The sequence below is a fragment of the Lissotriton helveticus genome, chromosome 5_1 (genome assembly GCF_964261635.1).
Source record: "Lissotriton helveticus chromosome 5_1, aLisHel1.1, whole genome shotgun sequence".
Taxonomy (NCBI): domain Eukaryota; kingdom Metazoa; phylum Chordata; class Amphibia; order Caudata; family Salamandridae; genus Lissotriton; species Lissotriton helveticus.
Window position 1 is genome coordinate 2,078,470,003 of NC_136065.1, and position 25,443 is coordinate 2,078,495,445.

The 25,443-nt window shown below is 45.7% G+C and overlaps 1 protein-coding gene across 1 annotated transcript in view; it reads left to right on the forward strand.

Moving 5' to 3' along the window:
* Window positions 1-3,735: 3,735 nt before the first annotated feature.
* VWA7 (von Willebrand factor A domain containing 7) overlaps window positions 3,736-25,443 on the forward strand; it is a 140,439-nt gene continuing 118,731 nt past the window's right edge. The window contains exon 1 of the mRNA XM_078646027.1: window positions 3,736-3,883. The gene's annotated coding sequence lies outside the window, so the exon portion shown is untranslated. The remainder of the gene's footprint in view (window positions 3,884-25,443) is intronic.

The following is a 25,443-nucleotide window of genomic DNA, read 5'->3' on the forward strand; positions in this document are numbered from 1 at the left end:
CATTCATTTGCTACTTCTACTTAGTACGTATTATAGGGGTACTTGATTCGAGCAGGTTTAATTTTTCGCTGAACCCTGCTCCATCGTGTGTGTGTGTGTGTGTGTGTGTGTGTGTGTGTGTGTGTGTGCGTGCCTGCGTGTGTGTGTGTGTGTGTGTGTGTGCGTGCCTGTGTGTGTGTGTGTGTGTGTGTGTCTTTGTGTGTCTGTGTGTGTGTGTGTGTGTGTGTGTTTGTGTGTGTGTGTCTTTCTGTGTCTGTGTGTCTGTGTGTGTGTGTGTGTGTCTGTGTGTGTGTGTGTGTGTGTGTGTGTGTGTGTCTGTGTGTGTGTGTGTGTGTGTGTGTGTGTGTCTGTGTGTGTGTCTGTGTGTGTGTGTGTGTCTGTGTGTGTGTCTGTGTGTGTGTGTGTGTGTGTGTGTGTGTTTGTGAGTGTAACCTGCAGGCGCCAGAGTCACATCCTTGAAAAACACCTCGGAGGGTTATCTGGCCGAGAGAGAGGGTTGTGCACCTTCAAAGTCACAAGTTTGAGTCTTGGCAAAGTTCGGCGAGTTCCTATCATGAGGAGCGGTGAGCAGTCTGCAGGCCGCACGCTCCAACCCAGGTAAGCTAGCTCAGTGAGTTAATGTTGCAGCTCCAGCGGTCTGCGAGAGCCCAGCAGACCCCAGGTTGGAATCGTGCCGAGGTTCTATTTATCGCGTATTTATTTGTTTATTGCAGTTCTTGATCTGCATCAGCGATCTCTGTATCACCTGCAGGTGCCGGTTTGAATCCTTGGAGGATAGCACTGGGGGTTGTGTGCCTGCGGGTCGCAGGTCACGGGTCTATTATGCTTCCAAGGCTTGGATTCTCTAGGGAATAATAAACGCAGTGGATTAAGGGCCAACTTTAGCAGTTAGAAGCGTGCTTCATACAAATAGGCACATTAGAAAATAGATGACATTATCACTGTTCTATAGCAGCTAATTGACGCCGCCCTGGCGTCGGTTTTCGGAAGCGTCGTTGGCCCCTCCCTGAACTTGTCACGAGCTGCAGCCCCCCTTGTGTCGATGGATGGGCGGAGGGCCCCCGGAGCCCCCCGTGCTGTGCCTTTTGTGTCTTCTGCGGGGTTTTGTGCGGCTGCGGTTTAACTGCCGGCCGGCTGCGAGGCGCTGCAGTTCCCACGGCACCCTCTCGGGCGCGCATTGTGGGGCGCATAGAAACCCATAGAAACTCAGACAAAAGAGGGAGCCGGGACTGGGGGGGGGGGGGGGGGGCTGCCCTGGAGACGCCCCCAAACCGGCGCAGCCCGGAAACATCAAAGAGAAGGGAAAAGACCCAAAACTGTTGGCGAGCCCAGATCACCTGTGTGCCCCCCCCCCCCTTTAATCCTATGGGCGCCCCTCCTTAAAATTAAATAAAAAATAACATTGGAAATGCAGCTCAGTCCTGGAAAGTAGGGGGAGGGGCGCCGGATGCAGCCTCTTTGTGACGTATTAAGTAAACTATTACAGATTTACTCTCACATTGGACCTTGTTGCAAATTTCTTTTAGGATGTTTAAAAAAAAAAACCATGTATAAATTAACTGTTAGACGCCGCTCTGCAAGCTACTCCCCTCGTGACTCAGTACCCTTTCCTCTGCCACAGCTTGATTCCAATTGATAGCTTCCCTGAGATCATTTTTACCAGTTTCTGTTCTGATGCAAATACAATACTGGGGCCCTGACACCAGGTCAACGCACAGCAGGTGCATTAACCCGCGGCCCGCTGTAGCAGGATTCAAAACGAGGACGTTCGGGTTACAGGCAGATACATGGAGTGGAAGCGTTAACCCACTGAGTTATCTGACCAGGACTCGAAGCACCCGCGGGCAGGTTGAGCATTGGCAGCTGCAGCCAGTGCATTGACGTTGTGAGCTAGCTTGCAAGGCTGAGCGCTGCAGTCAACACATACACCCTCCGAGCTATTTTGCCAAGTCTGGACGCAGTGAGTGGCTGGATACATACACGTACATTTGTAAAACGTGCATTGCCATTAAGCCACTAAGGAATTTTATTGTGCTGCCAACCTGTAATATGCAATTTCCGCATTAACCTGCTCAGCTGTTTTACTTGGATTGCACTTTGTGATTTGGAGATTACACAGAAACCTCTGCAGCTAGCGCATTTTCCCACTGAGTTATCTCGCCAGCAGTGGCGCTATGGCTGGCGCTTTGCACGCCCCTCCTTGCTGCTTGTGCACTATCACACGTCCCTGCTGGTAACAATACTTGTGTAAGGGAGATGGTGCCAGGTTTCACTATACTCCTCACTAGAGGGAGCCCGAGTGTCTTTTACCCTTCAATGACCGGCAGGTCACAGGTTCAAATTTTGGTGGAAAGCTAACTGGGTCGAGTAGCTCCTGTTATGCTCTATAAATATAGATTATACTGTTAATATAATTATCTATCCAAATAACTGATTACCATCCATCACTCAAATTACTTTCATATTTCACGATATTAATTCAACACTAATCCTTTATGGGTTTCCAGAGTAGCGTGCTACTCGCCAAAAAAGAGCTTCAACACCCCATCAGGAGTAACAAGCGCTATACAAATGCAAACCTTTTCCCTTTTCTACCTCTCCCCAACCCTTCTCAATCCCAATAACTGACTGACATATCCACCACTCAAATTACTTTAATATTTCACTATACTTATTTAACACTAATACTTTATGGGTTCCGGAGTAACGTGCTACTCACCAAAAAAGCACTTCAACATCCCTTCAAATAACAAGCGCTATATAAATGCAAACCTTTTTACCCTTTTTATCCATCAGCTATCCTCTGAATCCAAATAACTGACTGACATATCCACCACTCAAATTACTTTCATATTTCACTATACTAATTCACCACTAATCCTTTATGTGTCCTGGAGTAGCGTGCTACTCGCCAAAAAAGCGCTTCAACACCCCATCAGGAGTAACAAGAGCTATATAAATGCAAACCTTTTTCTCTCTTCTAACCCTTTGCTATCCTTCTGAATCCAAATAACTGACTAACCTACCCACCACTCAAATTACTTTTCATATTTCACTATACTAATTCAACACTAATCCCTTATGGGTTCAGGAGTAGCGTGCTACTCGCCGAAAAAGCACTTTGACGCCTCATCAGGGGTAGTAAGCGCTATATAAATGTAAATACAATACAATAATTGCATTATTATTAATAATTCACTATTGATTTTATTACACGTTATTTTATTGTTAACCATTGCAAAACACTAAAATTAGCATTCATATTAAAATATTAGCAACGCATGAAACAATAATAACACCATGTTCACATGTAATTTCTTCATTTATTTATAGTTTTTATATTGTGCTTTTATATAAAATTATTTTTGTATGGCGCTTTTATTTATTATAGTAGTTTTGTTTAGCGCTTTTATTTATAGTATTTTTGCATAGCGCTTTTACTTATGTGTTGTATTTTTGTGTAACGCTTTTATTTAGGATGTTTGTATAGCGCTTGGTAACCCATTGTTCTTACCAAGCACGCTAAAGCATCCGTCAAGTTCAGCCCCCCGGCGACTGACTTCAGTCTGTCACAATAACAAGCGCTGAGGCGCTTGGAGGGGAGAGGGTGGTGGCCCCCACCCCCGGTTACCCCCGCCCCTCTCTCTCCTGAGGCTTTTTAAAATTCGCTCACGCCCGACTGATAAAACTGAAAACCCGTCAGAAAGCCCCAGCCCGGGCGGCTGACGCGGAAGATAAGCTCCTCGTGAGTCGCGACAGCGCTAGCGTCCGAGGCGCTGCTTCTATCCGAAGGCTTGGGGGTGCCTGGGTCCGGGGTGCCGCCCACCCCCCCATCAACGGGACCGCCGATCGGCGAGGAAACACGCGACGCCGGCCGCATGAGGTACCCTCTACATATATGTAAATATATACACACACATACACGTGCACACGTATGCACAGAGCCAGAGTGAATCGCCTGCTCTGCTGGGAGCTGCTCTTCTCACCCCCGGCCCAAGGTACTCCTTTTATTAACCTCGGAAGGGTGAAAGGCTGAGTCATGCGGCCTGAACCCAAACGTGGCCCTCAGTCCAGACAGATGTCTGCAGGGGTCGCACCTGTCAGCTGTGCAGGTGTACACACAGATCGCATGTTCGGGTGTTGATGGTGGACGGCGGAGAGGGTTATAAAACCGTAATTCATGGGGATGACGTCATACTTATAAATTATTTATTGTATTTTATTTCACAGCAATGGCGTATTTCGAGTAAATATGAGGTTGTAGCTCAGAGAGAGCGCACGAAAGTTGGATTTCACATATAATGTGGAAACCATAACTTATTTGTCTCTCGTGTTCCCGCACCCTCACCCCATGCAATATGTGTGTATGTGTGCGTGTGTGTGTGTAATGTGGGTACGTTACGCTGGTTTACTGACGCATGTCGCTGTAGTAGTCTTTGTATTAAGAAAATAGTCCAGCCTCTTTTATTAGGAGGTGTAACACCCCAAACGCCCCCCTGAAGTTATGCCCCTGAGTTATGTACACAGCATGCTGATCACATTGCCAAACGCATTAATTAATGCACATATGTATATGGTATTTCTATAGCGTGAACATAGCTATGTACAGGGTCTAAGACAAGCATACACTCAATGAGAAGCAGGAGAGGGAGCTGGTTATGCATGGTTAATGCATTGGCATAGACTGTTAATGCATTGTTATGGACTGTTAATGCATTGCCCTGGACTGTTAATGCATTGCCCTGGACTGTTAATGCATTGTCCTGGACTGTTAATGCATTGTCCTGGACTGTTAATGCATTGCCCTGGACTGTTAATGCATTGTCATGGACTGTTAATGCATTGTGATGGACTGTTAATGCATTGTGATGGACTGTTAATGCATTGTCCTGGACTGTTAATGCATTGTAATGGGCTGTTAATACATTGTCATGCACTGTTAATACATTGTGCTGGACTGTTAATGCATTGTCCTAGGCTGTTAATGCATTGTCATGGTCTGTTAATTCATTGTCCTGGACTGTTAATGCATTGTGATGGACTGTTAATGTATTGTCCTGGACTGTTAATGCATTACGATGGACTGTTAATGCATTATGATGGATTTTTAATGCATTGTCGTAGACTGTTAATGCATTGTCCTGGACTGCTAATGCATTGTGATGAACTGGTAATGCATTGTCCTGGACTGTTAATGCATTATGATGGACTATTAATGCATTGTACTGGACTGTTAATGCATTGCAATAGGCTGTTAACACATTGTCCCGGACTGCTAATACATTGTGATGGACTGTTAATGCATTGTGATGAACTATTAATGTGTTGTCCTGGACTGTTAATACATTGTTATGAACTGATAATACATTGTGATGGACTGTTAATGCATTGTGCTGGACTAATGCATTGTCATGGACTGTTAATGCAGTGTGATGGACTGTTAATGCATTGTCCTGGACTGTTAATGCATTGTCCTGGACTGTTAATGCATTGCCCTGGACTGTTAATGCATTGTCCTGGACTGTTAATGCATTGTCATGGACTGTTAATGCATTGTGATGGACTGTTAATGCATTGTCCTGGACTGTTAATGCATTGTGATGGACTGTTAATGCATTGTCCTGGACTGTTAATGCATTGTAATGGGCTGTTAATACATTGTCATGCACTGTTAATACATTGTGCTGGACTGTTAATGCATTGTCCTAGGCTGTTAATGCATTGTCATGGTCTGTTAATTCATTGTCCTGGACTGTTAATGCATTGTGATGGACTGTTAATGTATTGTCCTGGACTGTTAATGCATTACGATGGACTGTTAATGCATTATGATGGATTTTTAATGCATTGTCGTAGACTGTTAATGCATTGTCCTGGACTGCTAATGCATTGTGATGAACTATTAATGCATTGTACTGGACTGTTAATGCATTGCAATAGGCTGTTAACAAATTGTCCCGGACTGTTAATACATTGTTATGAACTGATAATACATTGTGATGGACTGTTAATGCATTGTGCTGGACTAATGCATTGTCATGGACTGTTAATGCAGTGTGATGGACTGTTAAAGCATTGTCATGGACTGTTAACACATTGTCATAGATTTTTAATGCATTGTGAGGCACTGTTAATGCATTGTGATGGACTATTAATGCGTTGTCTGGGACTGTTAATGCATTGCCATGAACTGCTAATGCATTCTGATGGATTGGTAATGCATTGTGCTGGACTAATGCATTATCATGGACTGTTAATGCATTGCGATGGACTGTTAACACATTGTCATGGACCGTTAATGCATTGTGAGGGACTGTTAATGCATTGTCATGGACTCATGGACTGTTAATGCATTGTCATGGACCGTTAATGCATTGTGAGGGACTGTTAATGCATTGTCATGGACTGTTAATTCGTTGTAATGGACTGTTAATGCATTGTCATGGACTGTTAACGCTTTGTCATGGACTCTTAACGCATTATCATGGACCGTTAATGCATTGTGAGGGACTGTTAATGCATTGTGATGGACTGTTAATGTATTGTGATGGACTGTTAATGCATTGTCCTGCACTGTTAATGATTGTCATGGACTGTTAATCCATTGTCATGGACTGTTAATGCATTGTGATAGACTGTTAATGTATTGTCCAGGACTGTTAATGCATTGTCATTAACTGGTAACGCATTGTCATGGACTGTTACTGCATTGACCTGGACTGTCAATGCATTATCATGTTATGTTATGTTATGTGATATTTCATTTATACAGCGCACAGCTACTAAAAGTGTCCCGGCGCTAACTCCAGTAAGTCCAAATAATCCACACTCCGAATCAGTCTTAAAAGAGCAACGTTTTTAGTTTTTTTTAAAAAAAGCAGTGGGTCAGAGACACTCCTCAGAGCCAGTAGTAACCGATTCCAGGCCAAGCCAGCTTTGCGGGCGAAAGAGTTACCGCCTAGCCTCTGGCGATTGAACCGGGGGTTCTGCATTAGCAACTGATCCGAGGAACGCAAATGCCAAGCTGGTTTATAGAAGGTACATCTCTTCTGCAAATAACTAGGACCTAGTCCATACAGCGCGCGATGAACAATAGATAGCATTTTAAATTTGAAGCGAGACTCCACAGGTAGCCAATGCAGGGAGCGTAAGTGGATACAGACACTCTGTTTAGAAGGCAGTCCCAGTAGCAATCTAGCGGCCTCATTTTGGACCACTTGCAGTTTCCTAGTCAGATAAGCAGGGCTACCCACCAGGAGAACTTTGCCATAGTCCAGGCGGGATAAGATCAGTGCCCGAACCGCGGTCTCCTTAGAGCTGACTGGCAGAAGAGGAAGACATTTCTTCAAGATTTTCAGGGACCCAAAACATGACCTTGTCAGCTTTTTTATCTGGGATGAAAAATTCAGGTCTTCATCAAACCATACCCCAAGGTTTTTGTCGGAGCCCTTGCTCGCCATTGGCCGAGGGAAATCTGAAGGCCATATTCTGTCCCTGAAGTCCACAGGGAATGCGCCGTACAGGAGAACCTCCGACTTTTCTTCATTGCACTTCAACTGTGCGCCTGCCAGCCAATCAAACACCTCGGCTAGACAATGCTGCACTGCCTCCAGCGAGTCCTCTCCCCTCTTCCAGGAGAACAGGAGTTGTGTGTCATCAGCGTAGGCCATCACCTTAGCCCCCAAGGACTCTGCAAGGTAAACCAGCGGAGTCATACAGATGTTAAAGAGAAGAGGGCTAAGGGATGACCCCTGCGGAACGCCAGTAGACAAATGCAACGGCGCAGACGCACAGGGAGGCAATCACACCTGCTGAGATCTGCCCTCCAAAAAAGATTGAATCCATCTCAAAGCCGAGCCCGAGATGCCGATTGCCATTACGCGATCCAGGAGTAGCGAATGGGGCACCGTATCGAATGCCGCCGAGAGATCGAGCATGACCAAAGCGACTCTCCCGCCGGCATCCAGGCACTCACGGATCGCCTCTGTGACCTCCAAAAGTGCGGACTCCGTGCAATGAGCAGCACGGAACCCTGATTGCGCCGGATGTAACAGGCCGGCCACCTCTACAAAGTTGGTAAGCTGAGATTTCACGGCCTTCTCGCAGACTTTGGCCAAATTTGGCAAAAGCGAGATAGGCTGAAAGTTGGCAGGTGACAGAGGGTCAAGGTCCGGCTTCTTAAGGAGGGGCAGAATAAGTGCTTGCTTCCATGGCAACGGAACCCTGGCCTCGCGGAGCGACTGATTAATCACTAGATTGACCTCAAAATTAATAGTGTCAGCCACCTCCGCTTCTGAGCGACATAGTTAACTCCACCGGACTAAATCCAGAAAAGGTGCTACCCCGCTCCCTATCCTGTAGCCCAAAAGAAGCAGGTAAAGTAAGTTTGGGCCCATCCAAAAAAGATTGTTGGATGCAGGCTATTTTTTCCTGAAAAAAATTAGCCAAGGTATTACACCAGGCAACAGATGATGGTATCACCGCCGCCTGGGCCTTGGTAGCCACAAAACTCTGCACGATGGCAAATATTTCTTTGGAGTTATTGTTAGCCCTCTCTATACGAGTTGAAAAATTGTTACTGTGTTTTAAATAATCGCCTCTACTGCCAAGTATTTTAAACTTATTGCTCTTGCTATTTTGCACTTGGTCTCACCTTCATTGGAGACTCTTCCCCCTGGGTCCCGCCATCTTGGGTGAGGAGGCGGCCGAGCAGACTAGTGCTCCGCTACTCCCGCCCCTTCCGACATAAAAAACCAGAGCATTGTCGCATCCCGCTGATTGCGAGCGTGTGTGATGCGTGGATCGTCCTGAGGCGGAAGCCGGGACCTTGCCAGTGACTTTTCGAGTGTTGACAATTGTTACTGTGTTTTAAATTATCGTCTCTACTGCCAAGTATTTTAAACTTATTGCTCTTGCTATTTTGCACTTGGTCTCACCTTCATTGGAGACTCGTCCCCCTAGGTCCCGCCATCTTGGGTGAGGAGGCAGCCGAGCAGACTAGTGCTCCGCTCCTCCCGCCCCTTCCGACATAAAAAACCCGAGCATTGTCGCATCTCGCTGATTGCGAGCGTGTGTGATGTGTGGATCGTGCTGAAGCGGAAGCCGGGACCTTGCCAGTGACTTTTCGAGTGTTGACAATTGTTACTGTGTTTTAAATTATCGTCTCTACTGCCAAGTATTTTAAACTTATTGCTCTTGCTATTTTGCACTTGGTCTCACCTTCATTGGAGACTCTTCCACCTGGGTCCCGCCATCTTGGGTGAGGAGGCGGCCGAGCAGACTAGTGCTCCGCTCCTCCCGCCCCTTCCGACATAAAATGTCACTTCCACCTAGGAAGCGCAGCGGGCGCGCCAAAGGCGAGCCCGTCTGCGCCTGTCCACGGCCGGACGGGGACAGGGGCCACGACCCCTGGCCAAAATGGGACAATGATATGCTGGAGCGCACAACAACTCCGTGACCTCTGTCCCGACTATGCCAAAGACTGTCTCCACAGTCTTAATGCGGAAGATACCAACAGCTGCAAAGTGTGTCAGTACAATTGGCAGAATAGACCTCCAACCAGGGCTGAGTATACTAGGTTTACGTGTGGGCTACTCAATACCAGATCCATGAGGAAACATAGTCTTGATATTTATGACCTGCTTTCAGACATGAAACTCGATCTACTGTTTCTCACGGAGACCTGGCTCGATTCCAATTCAGAACCGGACATAGTTGCTTCTCTTCCTGCTGACTACACTCTGGTTCATCTGAATAGATCTGTAGGCAGAGGCGGGGGGATAGCCATAATATCTAAACAGCCATTGTGTTGCCAACTTGAATCTCTCGCTATCGCTGACAGCGAGACTGGAGCTTTCTCCATTAAGGTTGACACGGGGAACACGGTGAATGGCCTATTGATTTATCGTCCACCTGGTCCCTCTACCCAGTTCACCACCAGCTTGACTGAAGGCATTACGGAGACTGCCCTGCGTAGGGATACGTTTCTGCTTTTGGGTGATCTCAACATCCATTTGGACAATCTAGCAGACAAAAGAATTACTGACCTCTACCAGCAATTTAAATCCCTCCAATTATCCATTGGATCAATGGCCCCTACCCATCTAAAGGGCCATTTGTTGGATCCCATCTTTGCCAACTGGGAAGGTGTAGAAGTTCAGTCCCCAGTTCCTGTCCCCTGGTCAGACCATTTTTTAGTACCTTTCATAATAACTATCCCTGCTAGTAATGCCCAAAAGTTTTCCAACACTAAATACCTGAGTCGCAAATGGACTGCGTTCTCCAAAGCCAAGTTCTACTCTGCCCTCACCAAAGGGGGCAGACCAGGAGGTGAGGATGCTGCCACAGCATCCGATAGACTTGATGATCGTATTACTAATGCCTTGGACGACATAGCCCCTCTCTGTCACAAAAAACCTTGTAGTAGACCTCATAAATCTGCCCCTTGGTTTAGCGAAGAACTTCGCCTAGCTAAAGCTGAATGTAAGCAACTAGAAAGGCAATGGAGAGTGGCCTATCTTGATCAAGCAAAACTGAGATATATAGGCAAACGCAGGGAATACCATGGCCTGATTAGGCGTGCCAAAACTAATTATTTCTCAGGGAGGATTGGAGAAGCTCATAATTCCACCAAGGAGCTATTTAAAATCTATAAAGAAATTTCTCTATGCGGCTCATCTGTCGACCCTTCCTCGGTTTCAGTGGAGTCCTGTAACCGCATTGCCACCTACTTCTCTGACAAAGTGGCTACTATCTATTCCGCTTTCACAGGGGGAAAGGAAAAGGCAACAGAGTTCAGTGAAAATTTATCGTTAGACGAAGGTGCTAACAGGTTAGGCAAGTTTGTCATTCCACCCTCTAATGAGCTTCAGCAGATCTGCCGCTCTATCAAGTCAGGGTCCCCCCGTGATCCGGCCTCACCGAAACTTCTTGGAGGGAGTATTGAAATCCTTGAACCTTATATCAGAGATGTTCTGGATCTCTCTTTCAGGACCGGCACCGTACCCAAAAGGTGGAAGCAAGCGATTGTGCTCCCGCTCCAAAAAAACCCGAATCTCAGCTGGGACAGGCTGGATAACCTCCGACCTATTTCCCTTCTCCCCTACATGGCCAAAGTGGCAGAGAAGGTGGCCAATCTCCAACTTATGACATATGTGGAGGAAGCCAACCTTCTTCATCCTACCCAGTTTGGATTTCGCTCACGCCACTCCACGGAGTCGGCGATGCTCCTGGCCACCGAGACCATCAGGCAAGGGGTAGATGAGGGACATACTATGGCTCTCATCTTACTTGACCTAAGTGCCGCCTTTGACACTGTAGCACATTCCACCTTGCTACAGTGTCTTAACAATGGCGGAGTAAATGGGGTGGCACTCAGATGGATACAGTCCTTCCTGACAGAGAGGGGCTTTCAGGTTAGACAGGGAGAACACTACTCTTGTGTGTTCAATCTCGATCAAGGGGTTTCCCAGGGCTCTGCCCTAAGCCCCACCCTGTTTAACCTTTACGCCTCCCCTGTAGCCACTATTGTGGAAAGGTATGGCATCCAACTAGTATCTTACGCCGACGACACACAGCTGGTCATCTCTCTGTCACGGGCACCCGGAATTGCGGCATTCAACTTCAGTGCTTGCATGCAGGAGCTTGCCTCCTGTATGTCTAACAACTGCCTGAAGTTGAATGGGTCCAAGACTGAAGTGCTCGTGGTGGGAGGGGGCCCGTCTGTGTGGTCCTCGGCATGGTGGCCTGACTGTCTGGGCTCTACTCCAGCGCCGTGTCAACAGGCCAAAAATCTCGGGGTACTATTCGACTCCGAGTTGTCTTTTGCTCCCCAGGTAAATCGGGTGGTTGGAATGTGCTGCGGGATACTCAAGAGCTTACGTAAGGTCCTTGACCTACTCCCTGTTGGTGCCAGACAGACTCTTGTGCATGCCTTGGTTACATCGAGACTCGACTATGCCAATCTCTTATACCTGGGTATCACGGCTAGAAGTCTCAATCGTCTCCAAGTACTGCAAAACGCCACTGCCCGGCTGGTGCTGAGGCTTCCTAGGAGAACGCCCTCTAAAGCCGCTCTGAAGTCCCTTCACTGGCTTCCGATCCGTGAAAGGATTACCTTCAAAGCTTTATGCATGTGTCATCGCATCTTTGGAGGTAGAGCACCAGCTCCCCTAAACAGCCTCATCACCCCTTATAGACCAGAGCGGATGCTTAGATCCTTTGGCACTGGTCTGGCTGTTGTCCCCAAAATCCGTAAAGTTCGTATGGGGGGCAGATCGTTCAGGCTCCTCGCAGCCAAGAATTGGAACCTGCTCCCCACTGAATTACGCCTCGAACCCTCTGAGGCCAAATTTCGCAGAGCCCTGAAAACCTACCTTTTCCGCCTAGCACTGCTCTAACCCCCTTACCTATCTCACATGCTCACTCTCAGCACGGGGACACGCCGGAGCGCGTAACCAAGCGCTTTATAAAATTCCATAATAATAATAATAATAAAAAGTAACAGCCCTTGACTAGGGCAATAGATGAATAGTAAAGCTTCTGTTTAGCTCTAAGTGCCTGTTTGGCAATTGGACAATAGCCACTAGAGCGCCAGGTTCTTTCAAGCACCTTACAGGCATGTTTCAGTGTTCTCAACTCCGGATTAAACCATGGTTTAGAGGGAGACTCTCTCCTGAGCTTACCCTGCACAGGAGTGGAAAGCGCACTGACCGAATCAGAGATCCAATCAGCAAAACTAGCCACATTCTTGTCCAAACTGCCAAGAAGGAGGGGCCGCCCCGCAGCCAAACAGCTGCTAAGTTGCCCAGCGTCCAGTTTACTAGCAGTGGGGGGCGATGGTGAGTGGCCTCCCGCACCGGGCGTTGCACCACCCAAGAAAAAAATATGGGTAAATGGTCCGACCAAGCGACCTGTAGAGGCTTCACTACCGATATCTGGAAATTAGCACAGATGGGGTCAAGAGTATGCCCACCTTGGTGGGTCGGATGTTCCACCCATTGGGAGAGCTGAGCCATCTGAAGCATCTCAAGAAAAGCAACCGAGTCCACCGAGTCTGTGATATCCAGATGCAAATTAAAATCGCCCAGCAGCAAGTAATTCGAAAAACGAAGTGATCTCTCTGCCAAAGCGTCCCCAAAAGAATCCAGAAATGCCTTAGCTGACCCCGGAGATCGATATACCAGAGACCCCCCTAAAGTGAAATGCGGAGATATTTGCAAGCAGAAGTCAAGAGCCTCACCCCCTCCCCCCCCCCATTAGGTGGAGGCTTCGCTGCAAAGAGACCAACAGTCTCTGTATAGTACAGCCAAACCCCCACCTCTACCGACTGGGCGGTGCAGGCGATGAATTTTATAGCTCAGCGGGGTAGCCAATGCAACAATTGGGTTGGAAAAGGTATTGAGCCAGGTCTCCGTGATGAAAAGGAGATCTAACTGATTATCAGTAATCAGATCTGTTATGTCAATGAAGTGCTTCCTCATAGAGCTGACATTCACGAGACAAGCCTTAATGGTGCCCTGAGGGACCGCACCAATAATCATAGTGTCGGTGGGCAAATTCGTGGTGAAACGGAACCCACAATCAGCGCAGCCAGTGCTACTGATAGGCCCTAACTGGTTGCTCCTATCGAAAGAGCAAACGGGAGTTCTGTGTGCCTTAAGTTCAGCGCTCGAATACTGGATAATCCTTCTATTTCTATTATCCTCGGCCAAACCAACAAAGTGGCTCGCCCTGAGCACTGACTTAGCGCTGACGGGTGCAGACGGGCTTGCCTTAGGCGCGCCTTCGGCACGCCATCGGCGCGCCCGCTGCGCTCGCCCACTGCGCGTTCTCCCCAAGCACATTCTTATAGGGTGTGGCCAATGCTGGTATGCTGCGTGAGGACAACTGGACCGCTGACCGCGAAAACGCGTGTCACGTCCAAAATGGCCCCTGCCCGATTACAACTGTGCCTGGTTTTGCAGCAGTCATGGACTGTTAATGTATTGTCCTGGACTGTTAATGCGTTGGCATGGACTATCAATGCATTGTCATGAACTGTTAATGCATTGGCTTGGACTGTTAATGCATTGTGATGAACTATTAATGTATTGTGATGTTCTATTAATATATTGTCATGGACTGTTAATGCAGTGTCCTGGGTTGTTAATGCATTATGATGGACTATTAATGCGTTGTCCTGTGCTGTTAATGCATTCTCATGGGCTGTTAATGCATATGCATTGTGATGGACTGTTAATGCATTGTCATGGACAGTTAAAGCATTTTCTTGGGCTGTTATTGCATTGTCATGGACTGATAATGCATTGTGATAGACTCATGGACTGTTAATGCATTGTCATGGACTGTTAATTCGTTGTTATGAACTGTTAATGCATTGTAATGGACTGTTAACGCATGGTAATGGGCTGTTAATGTATTGTCATGGACTGTTAATGTATTGTCATGGACTGTTAATGTATTGTCATGGACTGTTAATGCATTGTGAGGGACTGTCAATGTGTTGTGATGGACTCTTAATGCATTGTCATGGACTCATGAACTGTTAATGCATTGTAATGGACTGTTAATTCGTTGTTATGAACTGTTACTGCATTGTGATGGACTGTTAATTCATTGTCATTGACTGTTAATGCATTGTCCTGGACTATTAATGCATTGTCATGGACTGTTAATGCATTGTGATGTACTGCAAATGCACTGTGATTAACTGTTAATGCCTTGTGATGGACTATTAATGCATTGTGATGGTCTATTAATATATTGTCATGGACTGTTAATGCAGTGTCCTGGGTTGTTAATGCATTATGATGGACTATTAATGCGTTGTCCTGTGCTGTTAATGCATTCTCATGGGCTGTTAATGCATATGCATTGTGATGGACGGTTAATGCATTGTCATGGACAGTTAAAGCATTTTCTTGGGCTGTTATTGCATTGTCATGGACTGATAATGCATTGTGATAGACTCATGGACTGTTAATGCATTGTCATGGACTGTTAATTCGTTGTTATGAACTGTTAATGCATTGTAATGGACTGTTAACGCATGGTAATGGGCTGTTAATGTATTGTCATGGACTGTTAATGTATTGTCATGGACTGTTAATGTATTGTCATGGACTGTTAATGATGCATTGTGAGGGACTGTCAATGTGTTGTGATGGACTCTTAATGCATTGTCATGGACTCATGAACTGTTAATGCATTGTAATGGACTGTTAATTCGTTGTTATGAACTGTTACTGCATTGTGATGGACTGTTAATTCATTGTCATTGACTGTTAATGCATTGTCCTGGACTATTAATGCATTGTCATGGACTGTTAATGCATTGTGATGTACTGCAAATGCACTGTGATTAACTGTTAATGCCTTGTGATGGACTATTAATGCATTGTGATGGACTGTTAATGCATTGTCCTGGACTGTTAATGCATTATGATGGACTATTGATGCATTGTCCTGGACTGTTAATGCATTGTAATGCATTGTGCTGGACTAATGTATTGTCATGGACTATTAATGCATTGTGATGGACTGTTAACGCATTGTCATGGACTCTTAATGCATTGTCCTGGACTGCTAATGCATTGTGATGAACTGGTATTGCATTGTCCTGGACTGTTAATGCATTGCAATGGGCTGTTAATGCATTGTCATGCACTGTTAATGAATTGTGCTGGACTTTTAATATATTGTCATGGACTGTTATGCGTTGTCCTGGACTGCTAATGCACTGTGATCGACTGTTAATGCATTGGTATGGACTATTAATGCATTGCCCTGGACTTTTAATGCATTTTCATGGACTGTTAATGCTTTGTGATGGACTGTTAATGCATTGTCCTGGAGAGTTAATGCATTATGATGGACTAGTAATGCATTGTCCTGGAATGTTAAAGTATTGTCCTGCACTGTTAATAAATTGTGCTGGACTTTTACTGTATTGTCATGGACTGTTAATGCGTTGTCCTGGACTGCTAATGCACTGTGATGGACTATTAATGCGTTGCCATGGAGTTTTAATGCATTGTCATGAACTGTTAATGCATTGTGATGGACTGTTAATGCATTGTCATGGACTCATGGACTGTTAATGCATTGTCATGGACTGTTAATTCATTGTTATGGACTGTTAATGCATTGTGATGGACTATTAACGCATTGTAATGGACTGTTAACGCATTGTTATCGACTGTTAAAGCATTGTCATGGACTTAATGCATTGTGATGGACTGTTAACGCATTGTCATGGACTGTTAATGCATTGCCCTGGACTGCTAATGCATTGTGATGAACTGTTAATGCATTGTGATGGACTGTTAATGCATTGTCCTGGAATGGTAATGCATTGCAATGGGCTGTTAATGCAATGTCATGCACTGTTAATGAATTGTACTGGACTTTTAATATTTTGTCATGGACTGTTAATGCGTTGTCCTGGACTGCTAATGCACTGTGATCGACTGTTAATGCATTGTGATGGACTATTAATGTATTGTCCTGGACTGTTAATGTATTGCAATGGCTGTTAATGCATTGTCATGCACTGTTAATGAATTGTGCTGGACTTTTAATATATTGTCATGGACTGTTAATGCGTTGTGATGGATTGTTAACGCATTGTCATGGACTGTTAATGCATTGCCCTGGACTGCTAATGCATTGCCCTGGACTGCTAATGCATTGTGATGAACTGTTAATGCATTGTGATGGACTGTTAATGCATTGTCCTGGACTGTTAATGCAATGCAATGGGCTGTTAATGCATTGTCATGCACTGTTAATGAATTGTGCTGGACTTTTAATATATTGTCATGGACTGTTAATGTGTTGTCCTGGACTGCTAATGCACTGTGATCGACTGTTAATGCATCGTGATGGAGTGTTAATGCATTTTCATGGACTGTTATTGCTTTGTGATGGACTGTTAATGCATTGTCCTGGACAGTTAATGCATTATGATGGACTAGTAATGCATTGTCCTGGAATGTTAATGCATTGTCCTGGACTTTTAATGCAGTGACATGGACTGCTAATGCATTGTGATGAACTGTTAATGCCTTGTGATGGACTATTCATGCATTGTGATGGACTGTTAATGCATTGTTCTGGACTGTTAATGCTTTATGATGGACTAATAATGCATTGTCCTGGACTGTTAATGCATTGTAATGGGCTGGTAATGCATTGTCATGCACTGTTAATGAATTGTGCTGGATTTTTAATACATTGTCATAGACTGCTAATACGTTGTCGTGGACTGCTAATGCATTGTGATCGACTGTTAATGCATTGTGATGGACTATTAATGTGCTGTCCTGGACTGTTAATGCATTGTGGAGAAGCGTGGCTCAATTTTTTAGAGCAGCAGACCCTGATGCAAAGGTCTGGCCTGGGACCAGGGTTCAATTCCCGCCTCGGTGGCTCTTGGACTCAATTTCCCCAGACCTGATAATTCTTGCCTCGGTGCCTAGTCCAATCATGGGTCCCACTCTGTGACTCTGGGCAATAGCTTGCTTAATCTCCACAATGGCCCCAGCAGCGCTTGGATGCCTGGCTTCACCTTGGGGGTGCCCAAGAGTGGACATTTCACAGGAAAGCCAGGATGGGTTCCACAGCGGTATGAATACAGCGCTACGAGACCTCTGGGTAGAAGTGCGCTATATAAATACAAACACATCAACATTTACATTGTCATGAGCTGTTAATGCATTGTGATGGACTGTTAATGCATTGTGCTGGACTAATACATTATCATTTTTTTTTAAAACAAATTTTATTCGTTTGTTGCACAAATTACACAGATCTCAATCAATCACCATCCCCGTACATCAAACCGTCCCACATTCCTTCCCAGCTTAAGCCCTAAGGGCCATCCAATAGCATGTCAATTCACCTCATTAATGCTCAGACTATCCCTATCTAATCTTAATATACATTCCTGCACTTAGGTTCATAAATCTATTTCCAAAACTGTCCCAGCCCGAATGAACTCCTTCCCCCAACCTCCCCCACCAGTGTGTATTACTGTTAACAATCCGCCGGACTTATTTCGTGATGTGGCTACTATTTAAGGTCTTGCGTATTATACCTGTAAGGGGACTGTACCTTGCTCGGTTCCCTCTCCCTTTTCTTCCTCTGCATGATAATCAGCTAAGGATTGTACTAATGCCTCCCATGCGTGCGCGGTTTCTAGTGCTTTTTCATTGTTCAGACGTCACGCTTGCTGATATCTAATGGCGCTCTCACTACTCGCCCACTTCAAGAACTCAGCTCTCCATCTCCTGCTATGAGGGACGTCTTTTGATTTCCAATACCTCGTAATTTCCCTTTTAGCTAGTAGTAACCCCATATCTATGAATTTGCTCGTCACCTTGGTCTTGGATGTGTGTAGGAACCAGTGCAGAATGCATGTAGCTATGTCAACAGTTAACTGTCTCTCCGTGAGCATATTCAATAAGTCTCCTACGTCTTCCCAGTAGTTCCCCAGCTTTGGACACTCCCACAGCATGTGCTCCAGCTCTACACCTTCGCTCGCGCACCGTGGGCATGCTGCGTCCTCCACCTTAAAATACTGCCTAATCTTGCCCGGAGTTAAGTATGCCCTATATAGTATAAAGAAATGCACCAGCTGGAACCGTGCATTCCTCGTGCTCTTCTATGCCCTATGCATTATTTGTTCCCATGCTTTCTCCGGTATAGGCTTCCCGATGCCCGTTTCCCATTTTAAGGCAGTGCTGTAATCATCCCCAGCAGGATTTCAGGCGCATAGGAATGTAACACTCCCGCCCGAAGCTGAGAGCGGTTCCAGCACAGTCTCAACGTCTTTTCTTCCATGGAAAGGCCTCCAAGATCGAGCTTTTGTTGCATAACTATAAAGGATAGCACATGCCTTGGGATCCCCCGCCTCTCAAATTCACAGGGCCCCTAAATTTCTTTGCTACTGCCTGCGTCAGTACTTGTAACTGAGCCGCCAGATAGTATAACTCAAAATCGGGGGCCGCCAGCCCGCCCTCCGCTTTTGGTCGTATCAATGTCGATTAGGCCACTCTCCGTCTTCCAGTGCCCCATAGGAACCCTACAATTAAGGATTTTAATGACTTGAAGACTGAGCACGGTATCCAGATAGGCAGCGTTCTGAAGTAGTACAACAATCTAGGCAATGCCACCATTTTCAATAACGCTATCCGACCCATCACGTACAACGGGAGATTGGCCCAAAAGGTCATGCTACCCTTCAATGCCCTCACACATCATCTCACATTCCCTTCCAACATGTCACTGGCTCCATGATACACGTGTACACCCAGATACGCCAAGCAGGTCGGTTCCCATTGCACATCCCTAGTTGTGGCTGGTGGCAGCTCCCCCTGCCTCACCGGGAACAGACACGTCTTAGTCCAATTCACCCTTAGGCATGAGACATCCCCAAACTCTGATAGAAGGTTCGCTGCTCCCTCCAGGGCACCACCCGCATCCTCTAGGAACATCAACAGGTCATCTGCATACAGTGAAATATACTGTTGGTCCCCTCTATATTCTAGTCCTCCAGCTCATTCCCAATCTGGCTTTTGCTGCTAACGGTTCTAGGGCGAACAACAATGGGGAGAGCGAACATCCCTGTCTCGTTCCACGGGCCACTTGATATTGGGGCCTTCACTCTGGCCACCGCAGAAGTGTACAGCACCCTGGTCCAGTTTACAAACTCATCTCCTAGCCCAAAACGTCCTAGAGTTTTGTATAAGTACAACCATTCCAAACTATCAAACGCTTTTTCTATGTCCACTGAGAGCACCATGGGTTTCTGCATACCAGGCCGACCCTCTTCTAACAGCCTCACCAACCTCCGCACATTAGTTGCCGTGTTTCTTGTCAGGATAAAACCGGCCTGATCCTCATGAATCAAGTCAGTCATGTGCTGCAATAGGCGAGTTGCCAAAATCCTGCTCAAAATTTTGTAATCAGTGGTCAGCATCGACAACGGTCGGTAGAAGGCTGTGTCTTTCCCCTCCTGCCCCGGTTTTAACAATGGGATTACAAGTGCCTCCCTCATTGATCCGGGGAGTCTATCTAGTTCTTTCACCTCTTTGTAGTCCTCTAATAACTTTGGCGCCAATAAGTCCACATACAGCTAGTAAAACTCCACAGGCAGTCTGTCTACCCCCGGTGTTTTATTAGGGGCCATATGCTTGATAGCGCTCCTAATTTCCTCCAGCGATATATCTCAACCCAAGCATTGCACCTAGTCCTTTTCCAATTGCGGGAAGAGCAACCCATCCAAGAAGGAGTCAATGTCAGATTCATCTGCTTCCAACGAGCTACTATACAGTGCCTCATAGTACACAGAAAAACGGTTTAGAATCTCACGTTGAGTAAACACCGGAGTACCATCCCTATCCTCTAGCGCTAAGATGGGCGAACCCCGCTGCACAGGGCTGGCCAGACAGGCTAGCAATGTCCCTGCCTTGTCTCCCTCAGCATGCACTTTTGTGATGTATGTTTTATAATCAAAGCAACGCAATCTCTCTATTTCTACCACCACTGCTTCTTTGGCTTCAGCTACCTCTGCCTGTTTTTCCGGATGCCCCGGCCATGCGAGTTCGGCCTTCGTCCACGTCCTGTAATAGGACCTTCCGCACTCCCACGTGTTTACCAATGCAGATCCCCCGAACTACCACCTTAAAGGCATCCCATTCCATTGCTCTGGTGGAGGCCGTGCCAGCATTTTCGTTAAAATAATGTGTTATCCCTTCTCCTACCTCCCTCTGAAATATCGGGTCATCCAATGTGTCAGGACGCAGTCGCCAAGTGGGAATGGCAGACTCTGCTGTCATCCAGCGCATAGTAAATAATAGGGGGTTGTGATCAGACAGTGTCCTGGTGAGATATTCAGTGAGCACTATTGAAGGTGCTATCAGTATAGAGCATAAAACTGCATCTAATCGGACATGCAAGTCATGCATCGCAGAGAAGTAGAAATAATCCCGGTCACGTGGGTGGTGCATGCGCCATATGTCTACCAAATTCCATCTACTTTGCCACTCCCGCCTGTATTTAGCTAATCTAAGAACCGGGGAATCCACCAGGGGAGGGTGCGACCCCTCCAGTGTCATATCCACTATTGAATTAAAGTCCCCACCCAGCACCATCGACCCTGTAATGTAATGTGCCAATGTGCCAGATAAACTTTCGAGGAAGCGCACCTGTTCAACATTCGGTGCATAGATACTACAAAGCGCTATGTCCCTACTGCGCAGTCTCCCCTCCACTGCTACAAATCTACCTTCAGGGTTGATAGTCTGTCTTGTCACCTGAAAAGGAACCCCGGCCCTTATCCAGATCAACGCCCCCGTGCAAACGCAGAGTATGCAGTACTAAATATCTGTCCTCTCCACCGCCGCTGCAAAGCCAGATGTATTCCTCTCCTGACTAAATATGCATGGATCTTGTGATGCCTCGTCATGGTGTGGAGACCCCTCACATTCCAGGTGATATAACGTAAATCAGGTAACACCCCATCACTAAAGTGTAGTGTCCTCAATTCAGTTCGTATTGCTGTAAACACACTGGTGACCTCCCTAACCCAACTGTTCCCCCAACTACCCTGCTCCCCCACCCCCCCAAGAACAGGACCTAGAACCAAACTGCTAGCCCCCATCCAAACCATTGTAACAATCAACACACATCTAAGCCCACCAGCAGTTACTGAGCGCATTCCTTATGGGCAATGGGGGGTGCTCAGTGCCAACGGGTTACTGCGTACTCTCCGGACTTACCCCTGCCTCGAAACCCGAAGTGCCTTGATAAACCGTTCCGCCCCTGCCCACCCTTTTGAGGACCAATGAACTCCGATTAACTATTCGAGCTTAACACTGCATTATTCAGAACTGAGGAAACCCCCCCCCCCCGCACAGCATTAAAAACCTCTTCTCCATCTTTGCAATAGTGTCTTTCATCTCCTTCATCGTCCTCAACTGCCTCATGATACTCTCCCAAAGTGCAGGCCACTATTCGTCCAGTATCCCATCCGCTGTTGCTGGTGTGATCAATGGCAACCTTATGCTGTCTACATCCGAAATCTGTGTGTCCGATCGTTCCTTATCTTTCTCCGAGTCTGTACCCTCCCGGGAGTGCACCATCCCCTCTCCCGATAAGGCAGTCACCGCTTCCAGCACTCCCCGCCGTTCTAAGTCAGTTTGTGATGTTGATGGCCTCCGCAGGCCTTGCTTCCGGTGCCGAAGGCGCTGTGATTTGCCTATTGGAAGTTCTTCTGAGATTTCTTGGGCTTTTTCGGTCCTTACCATCTTGTCCAGCCCTGTAAGATTCTAGCCACGTCCATGCCTCCTCCGGAGTTTCATGGAAGCAGGTCTTGCCATCCAGGATGATTCTTAGTTTAGCTGGAAATAACAAGGAGTACTGAATACCTTCCACCCTCAGTTCTTTTTTAACTGGCAGGAAGGACAAGCGGCGCCGTTGAATCTCAAAGGTGTAATCCGGGAACAGATTGACCTTGCTATTCCCCACGGGAAAAGGGTGCGCCTTTTGGAGGAGCAAATCCCTGTCTCGGAAGTGCAGCAGGCGCGCCACCACCGGCCGAGGAGGTCGCCCCTGCTGCGGTGGCTTCGCAGGTACTCTGTGCGCCCGTTCCAGCGTATAGAAGGAGGACAATCCCTCTGGGGCCACAACCGATTTCAGCCAATTCTCTAAATATTGCACCATGTCCGACCCTTCCGCTTTTTCCTGCAGACCTACTACATGGATGTTATTCCTCCGGTTTCTACTTTCGGCGTTTTCAGTGCGCCTTTCCAACGCCACGAGACAGTCCAGGGCATTCGTCACTGTCGCCTGTTCCACGTCAACTCTGTGCTGGTTCCACGTCCCGGAGTACCCACTCCATCTGCTTCACTCTTTCAGCTAGGTTAGGGTGGTCCGCTCTCAGGACAATGCGTTAACAGTCCATCACAATGCATTAACAGTCCATGATAATGCATTAGTCCAGCACAATGCATTACCAGTCCATCAAAATGCATTAACAGTTCATGGCAATGCATTAACAGTCCATGACAATGCATTAACAGCCCAAGAAAATGCTTTCACTGTCCATGACAATGCATTAACAGTCCATCACAATGCATATGCATTAACAGCCCATGAGAATGCATTAACTGCACAGGACAATGCATTAATAGTCCATCATAATGCATTACCAACCCAGGACACTGCATTAACAGTCCATGACAATATATTAATAGACCATCACAATACATTAATAGTTCATCACAATGCATTAACAGTCCAAGGGAATGCATTAACAGTTCATGACAATGCATCGATAGTCCATGCCAACGCATTAACAGTCCCGGACAATACATTAACAGTCCAGGTCAATGCAGTAACAGTCCATGACAATGCGTTATCAGTTAATACCAATGCATTAAAAGTCCTGAACAATGCATTAACAGTCTATCACAATGCATTAACAGTCCATGACAATGGATTAACAGTCCATGACAATCGTTAACAGTGCAGGACAATGCATTAACAGTCCATCACAATGCATCAACAGTCCCTCACAGTGCATTAAGGCTCCATGATAATGCATTAACAGTCCATGATAATGCATTAACAGTCCATGACAATACACTAACAGTTCATTACAACGAATTAACAGTCCATGACAATGCATTAACAGTCCATGAGTCCATGACAGTGCATTAACAGACCCTCACAATGCATTAACCTTCCATGACAATGCGTTAACAGTCCATCACAATGCATTAACAGTCCATGATAATGCATTAGTCCAGCACAATGCATTACCAGTCCATCAAAATGCATTAACAGTTCATGGCAATGCATTAACAGTCCCAAACAACGCATTAATAGTCCATCACAATGCATTAACAGTGCCTCATAATGCATTCAAAATCCATGACAATGTGTCAACAGTCCATGACAATGCGTTAACAGTCCATCACACTGCATTAACAGTCCATGACAATGCATTAGTCCATCACAATGCATTAACAGTCCATCACAATGCATTATCAGTTCATAACAATGTATTAACAGTCCAAGACCACGCATTAATAGTCCATCACAATGCATTAATATTCCATCACAATGCATTGGCAGTCCAGGACAACGCATTAGAAGCCCATGACAATGCATTAACAGTCCCTGCACAATACATTACCAGTGCATGACAATGCATTAACAGCCCAGGACAATGCATTATTAGTCCATGACAATGTATTAACAGTTCATGACAATGCATTAACAGTCAAGGACAATGCATTAACAGTCCATGACAATGGATTAACAGTCCAGGACAATGTATTAACAGTTAATCACAGTGCATTTGCAGTCCATGTCACTGCATTAACAGTGCAGGACAATGCATTAATAGTCCATCATAATGCATTAACAGTCAAGGACAATGCAGTAACAGTCCAACACAATGCATTAACAGTCCAAGACAATGCATTATTAGTCCAGGACAATGCATTAACAGTCAAGGACAATGAATTAACAGTCAATCACAATGCAGTAACAGTTCAAAACAACAAATTAACAGTCCATTACAATGCATTAACAGTTCATGAGTCCATGACAATGCATTAAGAGTCCATCACATCACATTGACAGTCCCTCACAATGCATTAACAGTCCATAACAGTGTGTTAACAGTCCATGACAATGCGTTAACAGTCCATCACACTGCATTAACAGTGCATGTTAAGACCTGCTGTCTTGTGCTTTTTAATTTTTTACACTTCCGAGTCTGCATTCTGACTTTTCCCTGATCAAGCCATTTACAGAGGGTCCTTTTCAAATCCCTATTTACTGTCTGTGTTGCCATGCAGGTGTGCATGCAGGTAGATTCTAACAGTGCAAAATACATTTTAAGCCGTAGTGGGATCCTCAGTGGTGTAATGTATGTATCAGGGGCCTTGTATGGTCTTCCAACGAGCAACAGTTTTCAATGCATATAAGGTATTACAGGCGAGTAGTGATATCTCAACTAAACTTGAAATTACACCTTTTATACAGAGGGGGTCCTTAATATCTATGGCAGAATAAAGGTGGTACATAATATCAATGTCATACTATTGTGGGCACCATATTAAAAAAGATTTGAATAGCAATGGTCAGTATATAGTTTTCTTTTTTTTTTTAAATAATACCAAATATTTAAATCTCTATGACTTTACTATTGTGGTTTTTAATACCAAATCGATGTGTTTTTATTACTAATGTGTAATTAATTTTAATATTGGTTTATATATATATTTACATTTGGTTAATATTGTGTATTTAAATTTTACATAGTTTGGCATATTTTTTTTTTTTGACTTGGGTTTCATGAGGGTTTTGGTGGGTAGTGTTTTAAAGTAAAGATTTACATTTATTTTTTAAAAATGTTTTATTATTGTA